At 40.1% G+C, this 11,976-nt stretch overlaps 2 long non-coding RNA genes across 3 annotated transcripts in view; both read right to left on the reverse strand.

Moving 5' to 3' along the window:
- The window catches only part of LOC116793435, an 18,003-nt gene extending 17,037 nt beyond the window's left edge, over window positions 1–966 (reverse strand). Inside the window, exon 1 of the long non-coding RNA XR_004359483.1 lies at window positions 875–966. This is a non-coding gene — a long non-coding RNA (uncharacterized LOC116793435). The remainder of the gene's footprint in view (window positions 1–874) is intronic.
- LOC116793436 lies at window positions 967–9,185 on the reverse strand. 2 transcript variants are annotated; one of them, XR_004359485.1, is made up of 4 exons: window positions 9,012–9,185; window positions 8,748–8,887; window positions 1,172–1,319; window positions 967–1,064 (listed from the first exon to the last, which is right to left on the reverse strand). It is a non-coding gene; the product is annotated as an uncharacterized LOC116793436 (long non-coding RNA). The 2 variants fall into 2 exon arrangements; XR_004359484.1 differs by having other exon boundaries at window positions 8,748–9,185.
- Window positions 9,186–11,976: the final 2,791 nt, after the last annotated feature.

Here is an 11,976-nt window from a genome sequence, read left to right on the forward strand (position 1 = left end):
ATTTCATAGTGTATTCCAGTGACTATGTGTCAGTAAAATCCCAGTGCAAAATTCAGAACACTAGCTCATCAGGCACATCTCATAATACACTCATAATACACCACACACACACAGCTCTGCTGCTTCATCACAGTTCCCTGAGATTGCTGACTCTCCCTCAGTGCAAATGATGACCACTGTTTTACAAAACAAACAACTGCTCATATATGCTTTGTATTTCTGTTACGTTCAAGGACTGTTGCACAGTTTACTGTGTTTGGGGTGTTACAGAAGGAATAATCTCTGTTGAACTTTTAACCACATGGAGTCTTTTCAGTGCTGTTCTCCCATAGACTGGAATCGTTATCCAGCAGCACACACCAAAGGGTGAAAAAGGAACCTATCCAAGTCAAACGGCAGGAGACATATAAGTTGGAAGTAGACCAGGATAGCAGGGCTAATTTCCGCTATCCTATAATAAGTACAGGAGAACTTTAATGATCACAAATGGTCAAAATGCCAGTGTCATCTCTTATCCAGCTGAATGCTGACAGCTCCAGCAAAGCTGTCCATTAACACCATGCTTGTGCACTCAGTATTGACTCTGGAGGCAGAGCACTGCCCATCAGAAAAAGGAAAGGAAAAGCTGGATTTACTTTTGTTGCCTTTCCTAAAAAATGATTTATCTCCTATGATCTTGAATCTGAAATAACAGGCTAATCAGATATTCTACTGAAGGTATTGAACCAGCACATGCTTAATTTCATGTATCTTAGTAGCTAAAACGAAATAAAAAAACAAAAACAAAGAAAAAAACCACAACCTAACAAACCAACCAACCAACCAAAAAAAAAACCAACGAAAAAGGAAAAAGAAGTATATAAATGCTATTTACCTTATTTATACTTCCCAGCTTCCACTCATTTATGGCCAAGGGATTTTCTGACCCAGAGTTGGCACGTTTTTATTCAATAACTTTGAATAGAGTCTCCTTCCGTGGATTTGTTTGGTTCACTTTTGAATCTGTGTCAACTTCCAGCACCCTTAACGGCCTCTGAAATGGAGTTCTATAACTTACTTGGCATCTGAGTATGCAAAAATAAAGTTGTTTCCTTGGTTTTGAACTGCACTATTAGTTTCACGTGATGCTCAGCTCTTACACGTGAAGAGGATACAGTCATTTTCCACTTACCCTTTTCATGTCATTCCCAGTCCTGTAGATCTCTATCAGATTCTCCGTCAGTTGATTCCACTCCAGGCTGAAGATTGTCAAACTTCTTTTATCACACAGAAACTGCTCCATGAGCCTGATCACCTTTATCACTCTTCACATATGCACTCTGAAATGGGAGCATGAGAATTACTCAGAGCACCGAAGAAGCAGACTGTACCACAGCTCTACACAGACAGTCATGTTTTCCAACTTGGCTTCTGTTTCTCTCGTAATAATTCCTAATTCAGCTTGGGTGGTTTTTTTTCTGGTCAATTCCCCTGAAGTCAATAGAATTGGGAATTCCTAAACCTTCCTTATTTAACAAAAGTACATTGTGCCCAGCTGTCCCCCTAACAACTACCAACACTGATGATGTCAACACCGTGATATCTGCAATACTTCTGGTCCCATTACAAGACACTGCCTGATATTTATGATTTTCAGCTGTCCAGCTTGGCTTTCAAGACATTATTGCCCTTTTCACATAGAGCATGACAACAATCTCTCCTATTTGTCCATAAATGAGTTATCAGTTAGTTCTTTCTGTATTTTCTTTAGCAAGCAACAGTAGCTCAAAAGTAGTTGACTCTTCTGGAAAAGCTTGGCGAGTGTGAAGTTTGCTCTTACCTAGATAAAGTGGAGATAAAACTACTTATCATGGACAAAGACAAAACCTTTGGGGACCTTGATGTAATTAAAAATAAGCCCCTGCCCTCTTCAGACAAACACAAAAAATCTCAAGCAATGGCTGATTTAACTTAGGAACTCAAAATATTAGAGGAACTCAAACTGATTGGAAACTGTCACTGAGGGGTTTATATCTCCATTTCCCTTTTCTAGATTTTAGTTTCTTCCACCAGCAGACAAAACCACCAGAAGCAATGTGAATTTCACAAAAAGTCCTGACAGTGACTCTATCAGCATTGTCTCTGGTTGTCCAACCCTGTATTACAGGTAAAATCTCAAATATTCTTCAGACCACCTGGGAGAAAAATAAGGTTATACATGTGCTACAGAGAATGTAATCTGAATACAACAGAGCTTGTTCTATGCCCATCAATGTCAAAAATCACCTGTAAAATCTTTATAACTGGAAGGGATTTCCAAGAAGGAAAGAATGAAGATCACATTTGGTTTCTCACAAACCAGACTGGATTTTAACTACTGAAAAAAAAATCTGCAAGATAAAAAAATAGATGCAGAATTCAGGAAGCTGAAGAAACAAAAATGGCAACATGGCTTTCTATAATCCAAGTCAAGAAATCACAAAAAAGGGCTCCCATAATTAAATATAAAAAATAATAAAAAATTTATATAATTCATTACAATCATTTGTAGCTCACAAGCATTTGTTTGTCAAGAGCACTACATGAAGACCAAGTAAGACTGGACAGAGAAAGAAGGAGGCAGCTCTTGTTAAGATTCATGAAGGTAACGCTAACATGCTGTAGCTGAATCTCATTTGGAGCCATTCACAAGATTAAAGGTAGAGGATAGATATTCCAAATATGTATTTATAGAATATTAAGATATAGACATAAAATACATAACAAAAAGGCTGACAATCTTCAGGACAGATGGCTGGCTCCTACATTTTTGCCAGGATATGGCTTCCTCTCTTCAATTATGACTAGAGTTGTCAAGTTCTGATTATGTATCGACATGAAATTGTTGCATCCAATCACGTAATCAAAACTATGCTACTAATAAGCAAAAATTACATTAAAATAACTATCAAATATTCTCGCTAGAAAACTTCACACATTTCTATATGTATCTTCTGAAATTTAAAAGCAAGTCAGAGGAGCAGGGTGAGAAACTGTATTTCTATATATGCATAATATATGCAATACACACTCAGCCTGGTTTTGAAAAGAGCCAAATTACGATAGAAATAAAAATACACTGTAGGTGAAATAAAAACACATTTTAAGTAAAAAAGAATATAAAATTATTCCAAAGACAAAATGCAAACATACCAGGTAGTTTCAGTAATAAACTGGAAATTACATGAAATATGAAAAACAGTATAATTCCTTGGTCTGCCAATAATTCCACACTGATATTATCTTATCTATTGATTATATAGAAGTCTAGAAAGCAAGTATTATTTTCTTTTCTTCATGATATATAAGAGCAACAACTATACAAGTCCTCAAAATCGGCTTCATCCTATCACAGTTAAATTTTGTATATTGGCAGAAACATATTTAGGCAATAATAAGGCAGTTTTGAAAAAATCTGCAAGAAACAAAATTGGAACACATTAAATTACTTCAGAGTGGGGGATACCACAGGAGAACTCAAAGGTGGAAGTTTTTCTGCAGTCAAGACAGAAAGATGACTAGAAGCCATGAGTGTATAGTTAATATTTTTTCTTTCCATGTGAATTTTGTCCTGTATTGTACCAGAAAACCAAATGATAGGATTTTTTAATTCTGTGTTATACTGCCCTTCTGAATGCATTCCTCCTCTTCGATTGCACCATCTGGTTGGCAATTTGCCTAAGTGTCCTTCCTGCTTTCTCAGAAACTAAGTGTGGATGTGCTTAGGAAAGAAATGGGAAACATTGCCACTCAAAGAGTTGCCTGCCTGCACCATTTTAAATCTGCTCCCATTCTTGTCCCTTTTCTTCTGTTCCATCACCGTGTTTCTGCCTCTTGAGCATCCCTGTGGCAATGGACTGGGTTACTTACGGTGGTGGTGATAGAAAATGTTTAAATTTCAAATAGGTTTTTAAAGAAATATTTCCATGTATTCCCTCCTCAAATGGAGGAGGTTTAGGTTGGTTTATGTGGCTTTATTTAAGGTGCACAGCACCATTGCTTTTTAATATGTGCTGGTGTATCCAGGCACATGATTCTGTCCCTTTCTCTCTCTCCCTTTTTTTAACCATGTGTATTTTGTAAATAGGAACTTATTTTACACACATTTTCCCTTTTTGTTTTATCTATAAGGTCTTATCTCAAAACACTGCTGATGAACGTATTTGTGAAGATCCAGGTGCACAGATTTTGCTGAAATTATCTGTGTTTTCTTACCCAGGAACTAACTGCACATCTGGAAAGGCCTGTCTAAACTAGCGAGAGGCTGCTTAAAGACTTCAGGTTAAACCCACAAGCCGTAAGAAGTCTCAGATAGGAGGAAAGCACTAACATAAAATTGAGATCCTTCAGAATCTAAACTGTTAGCACCTAATCCCATAGTTTATAGCTATGACTACCAACCTCATAGCCATTAATAGTTCTTTCACAGAGAGCTCCTTATGTGGACCTGCCTAAAAGCACTGACTCTTCAAACTGCTGATAAACTCAGTGCTCCAGTCAGACTCTAATGTTCACTGGATTCACAAGTGTTCCTCTGCCTACCACATTGCTTCCAAAGGATGTTCTTCACCTGTCTAATTAGATTCTTTAAAAAATATGCCATTTGATCTCCTACAAAAGATACCTGAGATATCCCTACCGTAGTCACTAACCGGTATCAACTGATCATTTTGTGTATGTTGATCTGCACACCACCCTTCTCCCTGTGCCTCCCTTTCTTTCCACCTTCACTTCAAGTATTGTAATAAAAATTGTAACCCACGAGTCATAGATAGAACTTATTCATTCCACTTACACCACTGGAAGAATGTGGTGCTCTGTGAGCAGTGCAGTTTATGATGCTGGCTTCAGTATGAGTAGGGAAATCCCTGGGACTTATACACTTCAGTAAATGAGGGTTTTTCCCTTTCCTCATAAACGTTGTCTTTGACCTCAGCTTTAGATCTCTGCACAACTCAAATCTCCTGCTCCCCTGCAGAACCAACTCTGCCATTGCTCTCTAACTGCTGCCTGGCTCAGTGGCAGTCTGTTCTCTTTTCTGAGCTATTTATGACTTAATTTAGTGCCACAATGTTTGCTGAATATTTCTTTAAAAAGCTTTTTGATACCTTGACATAAATAATCATGAAACCCAGCAATTTTTAATGGGAAATACCCCTGGTTTTCCATTAAAATTATTTTGGTTATGCCAAAGCAATGCAACTGGCTATAAGCAATGTGTTGAACAATGTTTTGTTACAGTTCTGCCTCTGAAAGTTTTTGCAATACTGAAGGGATGTCAGTATTTTCAAAAGGATGCAACATCTATATTTATGTATGCAGAGACTATTAAAAAAGAATAATCCTCTAAAAACATTCTGAGTACAAAACAAGTTTTCAGCATCAAAAACACAAGTATATACCACAATTAAGATACCCATATTGTCTTAAATAGAACCATTATTCTACTTTCCAACTATTGAGACATACTGCAGTATCCAATATGCCAGAGCAGTGTAACTGTTAGTAAATGATGACTTTTTAATGGGAAACCCTGTACATGTTAAAAATATGATACTCTTCCTAATCGTATGTAACTAAAGATATCTTCTGCAGATCATGAAGATTTAGAAACCTCTGAAAAACAGATGTGCCAAGCAAACCACTAAAAGCAAGTGTATACTGAATTTATTTATTAATTTATACAGTGCCCATCTGAAAGCACAGTCTGGAATCCTATACAGAATAAACAAAAATTAAACCAAACTGGGCTCAGAGCCAAGAGAAATCAAGTGTACCAATCAAATGGGGGAGGATGAAAGAAAACTATTCCAAAAAGATATGTACATGTCCAGATACTGTGCTGTCTTAGTGGACACATCATAATATCAATACTGGAAGTAACAGAAATACAATTTACAACAAGGATAGAAATATTCAAGGGGAAAAAAAAAAGAAAGCAATTATGACAGAGTTAATTTACAGCTATTGAAAGCCACACTACAGAGGCAATTACAGTGGAGGAAATACAAACTGTGTGAATTTTGAATGAAGATTGAGTACATATATTGTCACACATCTATGAGATTTCAGCTCTAACTATTGATCATATTGCATTTTATTCTTTGATTGCAATATTCAAACAATAAGAAAACATTACAACTGCCTTGTAAGAGCTTTTGGGTGGGTATTTCCTCAAATATATGAAGTCTTATTTTATCACTGTCCTCCTTCCCATATTTTATTTATAACATATCAGGGTTTTTAGTCTTTTTTACAATTTTGATGATTTAGATGAATAATGATGAGGTAGCTGCCTAAATACAGTGCTACTATGAAGAAATGCCTCTGAGATCTAGAGAGAAAAGACAAGGAAATAGCACATTCTATTTTCAAAAGGCATAAAGAACAGGACACACAATTAAAATGGCTTTTGGCTGTGTATCCTCTCCTGATCACAGAATGGGTCAGGTTGAAGGGATCACAGTGGGTCATCCCTGCTCAAGCGGGGTCTTCCTAAAGCACATCACACAGGACTGTGTCCAGGTGGGTTCTGAGTATCTCCAGTGAGGGAGACCCCACAACCTCTCTGGGCAGCCTGTTTCGGTGCTCAGTCACCATGAAAGTAAAGAAGTTTTTCCTCATATTCGTGTGGAACTTTCTGTGTTCCAGTTTCTGCCCATTGCCTTGTGTCCCACTGCTGGGCACCCTCGAGCAGAGCCTGGTCTCTCCCCGACACCTCCTGCAGACACTGACAGAGGGGATGAGGTCCCCCCTGAGTCTTCTCTTCTCTGGGTTAAACAGGCCCAGGTCCTCAGCCCAGAACTGGACTAAGAGCTGAGGAGAGGGGCAGAATCCCTTCCCTGACCTGCTGGCAGTGCCCTTCCTCATGCACCCCAGGATGCCCTGGCCTTGTCCCCCAGGACACACTGCTGGTCAGGGACGTCGGGTGCTCCACCAGCACCCCCAGGTCCTTTTCCACAGAGCTGCTTCCCAGCAGCCCAGCCCCCAGCCTGGACTGGTGTGTGGAAAGCTCTCCCTGCTGTTTTTGCTCCATCATGGACACCCTTCAGCCCTGGATACTCAGGGTGGAAATAATTTTGTGGCAATAAGCCACTGTCGGGCCGGGCCCAGGGTGACTGAGCCAGCAGGAACACGGAGGTGACGTGAGGGGAAGGCACCACTGGCACCTGCTGATTCTGACTCTTTCTTCATTATTATGTTATTTTACCCATACCACTGCCAGTGAGCTTTACAACCATTTTTTTCCTGACATTCTCTCTCCCAGGACAGCCCCGTACCAGCCCTGTTTGTAATACATGGAATTTTACATGTCTATTCACTGAAGACATTTTCGGTGACTCTCCTGCCCTCCAATTCACCCACTCAGGTTTTCAGAGTCTCTGTCAAAACAATCCTCTCCTTATAAAACTAATGAAAACTTCAGCAACAGGTTTAGATTCCCTTACCATGGAACAAGATTTCAAAGTGAGATTTAACACCCAAATCCCAATCAGAGAAAAGCAAAAGACTTTTTCTACATTGCTTAGTGGTTTTGAGCTCTTTATAAATAGGTGAAGTTTTACTGAACCTCAGTTGTACAGTAATATTACTAAAAATATCAATGATACTGAGCTCCAGGGAAAATTTAAACACATTTGAGACATGAAAAAAGTATATGCTATAAATAGTTGCAAGGATGGATAGTAATCAATAATGTGTGGACCTAACTCAATAATTCATTTTATATTGCATAGACTATTAATATACTGAAAAACGTTATTCGAGGAAAACTGAAATTGCTTAAAAAACATAATTTTAAAAATATTTGCAATGCCTTTGCACTTCATTTAGCATTTCTAAAATTGCTAGCTAAATTCTCTAACATTAAGATGAGTCAAATTAATCTCTTACAAGGGTAATAAAAAGGATTGTGCCATCCCAACATTCTTAATAATTATTATAAAAATATATTTCAAACTGCTAGATTAAGTCAAAATTCTTGACTGTATTACACAAAGCCCTTACAATTAACTTCATCTCTCATTTGAAATATTTATATCTATACCTAAATATTTATTTGAAACACTAAGTTTGCTTCCTTAATTACATGTTACATTTAAGAGGGGAGGAAGCTTTCCCTCATGCCTCTCCAGGTAGGTACCTGCATGTCCATGAGTGTAGAAAAGCACACATACACAAACCATTTTTCCAGGAAAAGTTTAGCAGTACATGTCTTTAATGCCTCTGATTAAAAAAAACATTTTCCTTTTCATTTTACTAGGAATCTCTTATTGATTTAGATCATAGTTGAAACCCCCAATCAGCTTTATCAGAGATGAAGCTGTTCCTACTTCTAATTATGACACAGTTTTCATTTGCCCTTTAAGGAACTACAATAGATCAGGATACAATTTTCTCTCCTGAGTGTTTACCTCCAGATTATTATTACTATTTTCTGAAAGTCTCAGCCAAAACAGTTCAATTCAAAAATGTATCAAAGAGAATACTGGATAGTTCGCCAGGGTTACTAAATTCTAGTAACTCATTTCTTTAAAGGCTTTTGTATTCCCAAACTTGAGGGTAAAAGTGTAAAAAACAGAGGCAGGGAGGGAAGCCGAAATTATAAAAGAGGGAGAATAACAAAGGTAAGAATTTGAGGGACAACCCTCTTCAATAAATTAGATTAGGCAAGTCCAAAAAAGAAAATCCAAAACCATACCAAACTCCAATACTTAGTAGCAACTTACAGAGCCATAGAACAGAGGTCCGGCAATGCCCTCAGAGAGTTGTGGGATCTCTCAGGTTGGCTCTATAGTCCAGTCTCTTGCTCAAAGCAGGGTCAGCCCAGAATTCAGATCAGATTTCTCATGGTTTTGTCCACTCGGATCTTGAAAAACTACAACTGGTGAGTGCACAACTTTGAACCTGTTCTGAAACTTAATTATCATCTAAGTAAATTTATTTTTTCTTGGATCCGGGCAGATACTTCCCAGTTCCAGTATGAGCATCACCTTTGTCCTGCTACCATGAACTTCAGTATGTGCTCAGTCACTTCCTCTTATGTCTTTAAATGTTTGGAAATAATGCCAAGATCAGGCAAGTTGCTGTGGAGAAAAAAAGGACATTAAAACTGGATTACTACAGGGACTGGGAGAGGGAATTAGATGAGATAAAATGTGGTAAGAGCACTCCAATAAACAGCTAGAATGGAAAGAGAGTGAATGAGCATAAGAATTGGGACTCGGAGACAAATTCTGTGACTGAGGTGTTCCAGAAACTTTGAGCTACAGGTGTACTTTTGATCACAACTACAGGTAGCTTGGTTGATCACAGGGTCTCAACTCATCAAGGAAAAATAGTGAAAGCTTTGGATTTAATGATCCATTCAATGTCCCATCAGCTTTCCTGCCACCAGTGACAGAAAGACCTGCACAAGCCTGGTTCCTGCACCTGCCCTGTCAGGCATTCAGCCGCGACTCACAACAACCCCAGGCAACACTCCAGTCGTGGGGAAGAGAGGCTGGAAACTGTCTGGCAGAAAAGGACTTGAGGGTCGACAGCAGCTGAACATCAGACAGATGGAGGCCCAGGACAAAACTTGCTGGATGCTGCCTTTAGCCTTCTCCCTTTCTTGGAGACAAATGTACCTGGAATGACAGGGATGAGCCAGAAAGGAGTCAGCATCCTCGCACGAACAAAAATCACACGAGACTCCAAAATCAGGTGCCTTCCCTGCTGTCAGTCCCACCTGCCCAACAGCTCAAAATCTTCCCAGAGCATACAAATGAGCCCACCAATTAAGGCATGAGGCCACACTCCAAACAGGCACATTGACTTCACACAAACCAAAAGCACAGAACCCAGCAAGAAACTTGCAGGCCACCCTTGTAGTGAGTTTGGGCAGGAGGCACTGAGCAAGCACAGGGTTACAGCAGCCACCACTGCCCAACAGGGCTGGGACTGTCAGGGACATGGTGTTTGCACATGTGTCCTGAGGAGATTCTTCTGCCTTTCTCTCCTAAAAGAGAGACTGGCTGTTTATTTTATAGGGACAAGAGCAGATACAGGAAGCAGTACCGGGAATGCTTGTGGGTGAAAGCTGAGCACAAGACCAAAGATTCAAGCTCTTTCCCAGTATAACTGTGCCATGGGAGAGCTCTGACATTGACTGACTGACAGTGCTGGGGCTGCTGGTTTCAACATCCTGAGCTGGCACATGGTTGATCCTGTGGCAATTTTCAGGCTGGCTGAGTTTTGTGCCAGCTGTTGTTTCCGTGGTTGGTGCTGAATCTGCACTGGCCCAGCGTGGCAGGAGCCACTGCTGCTTTTAGGCACCAGGGAGCCATGCAACAGCTCTGATGCCAGCTGGTTGGCAGTGTTGGGGCTGACAAGCTCTAAATTGTCACTGGAGGCAGCAGGAAGAGGCAGGAAGGTCAGCAGCACGGCCATCAAGGCCCATGGCAGGAGAGGACAGACACTATGATGCCCACAGCCCTCCTTGAGCAAGCCAAGTCTAAGCCCCTGCTGCCAGGTCCAGCCTGGACCCTGGCCCCAGCCCCGGGCAGCCAGGTACTTTGCCTCTCACCCTTGCCCTGGCCAGCACAGCCATCACACTCCCAGTTGGTTGAGGTGTTCCTCAAGCAGGAGCAGCCCTGGTGGATGCCCTCAGCAGTGCAGGAGCAGCACAGCACAGTTTCCAGGGCCTGAGAAGCAAACAAGTAGCTGGGTGTGAGGACAAAGTGACACAGCAAGGGATGGCTCAGCAGGGTCCTTGTTCTTTGTCCTTCCTCCTCGAGCCCCAAAGGACAGAGATCCTGTGCAGAGCCCTGGATTGCAGCTTTGGCCACTTATCCTCTTCCACCTGCTCCACCTTTGGCCACTATCCACCTGTTCCCTAACTCCCAGGAAAAGCCACTTACCAGCATTGCAGTGCCTCTGATCTACCAGTTGATCTACCTGCTCTTGCCAGGTCCTCAGCTTCTTGGCTGCCTCCAGGATTGTACGCCTGGTGTCCCCAAGGAGAAACAGGGTGTAGCACTGTAAGTACAGACAAGGAGATGAATTAAGGCTACTAACTTAATTCTTAACTTAATTAGGTATTTACTAACTTTGCAGTTGTAAGGTTTTCTTTTAATGCAGTTTTCTGCATGTAATAATAAACCTTGTACTTATTTAACTGATTTCTATGCAAGAGAACAACTGATAAATTAGAAGCACAGAGTCATGAAAAGTTCATGGCATGCAAATTGTGATGACTGCTGTGGTATCTGCCATAGTTTTCAGGTTTGAATTGCTCTTTAGTAGCATTAATTTCCCAGTGTGCAAACATTTTTTCAGGTGCTTTCTGAGGCTGGCCATTGTACAAGTAGCTTAAAACTTTTTTTTTATACAGAGCCTTTTCAAAATCTCATTACTGAAAATGGGAACAGTTCAACTGATATGGATTGAAATCCATGGATTTTGCAAGAATATCCATATTTCTGAATGCATAAAGCTACAACTCAGCCAGATGCTTAGGTATGTGCATACTAATTGCATACTAACAGTACTTTTGATATCAGTTGAATTGATAATGTTTTTTAAAATTAATTATACACATACCCATAATGCCAAGGAAGAGCTCACACTAAACTCAGAGAAGAAAAGAGACAGGAAAGGCCAGAAATATGATAAGCAATGGACATTATATTATCTTACGGCATTAAAACAGAAGAAAGGAGAAAGAAGAGTAAATGATCAGGGAAACAGTTTAAAAACACACATTCAAGATGCACAGAAAGCCTATAGAAAGTTTTTCATTCTCTTTTCCCCAAAGATTCGGCAAGAGTTTTTGTGTTTCTAGAACTGACAGCTGAGTGGCATTTGGGGCTCTTGCTTTTCAAACAATAGTTGGAGAACAATTAGATCATGCTTCTGAATGAAGTTTGAAGCAGTGGAAGAGAGGATCTGAGATTTGTCTTTTGCTTCTTTGGTACA

Source organism: Chiroxiphia lanceolata, chromosome 13 (assembly GCF_009829145.1).
Source record: "Chiroxiphia lanceolata isolate bChiLan1 chromosome 13, bChiLan1.pri, whole genome shotgun sequence".
Classification (NCBI taxonomy): Eukaryota; Metazoa; Chordata; class Aves; order Passeriformes; family Pipridae; genus Chiroxiphia; species Chiroxiphia lanceolata.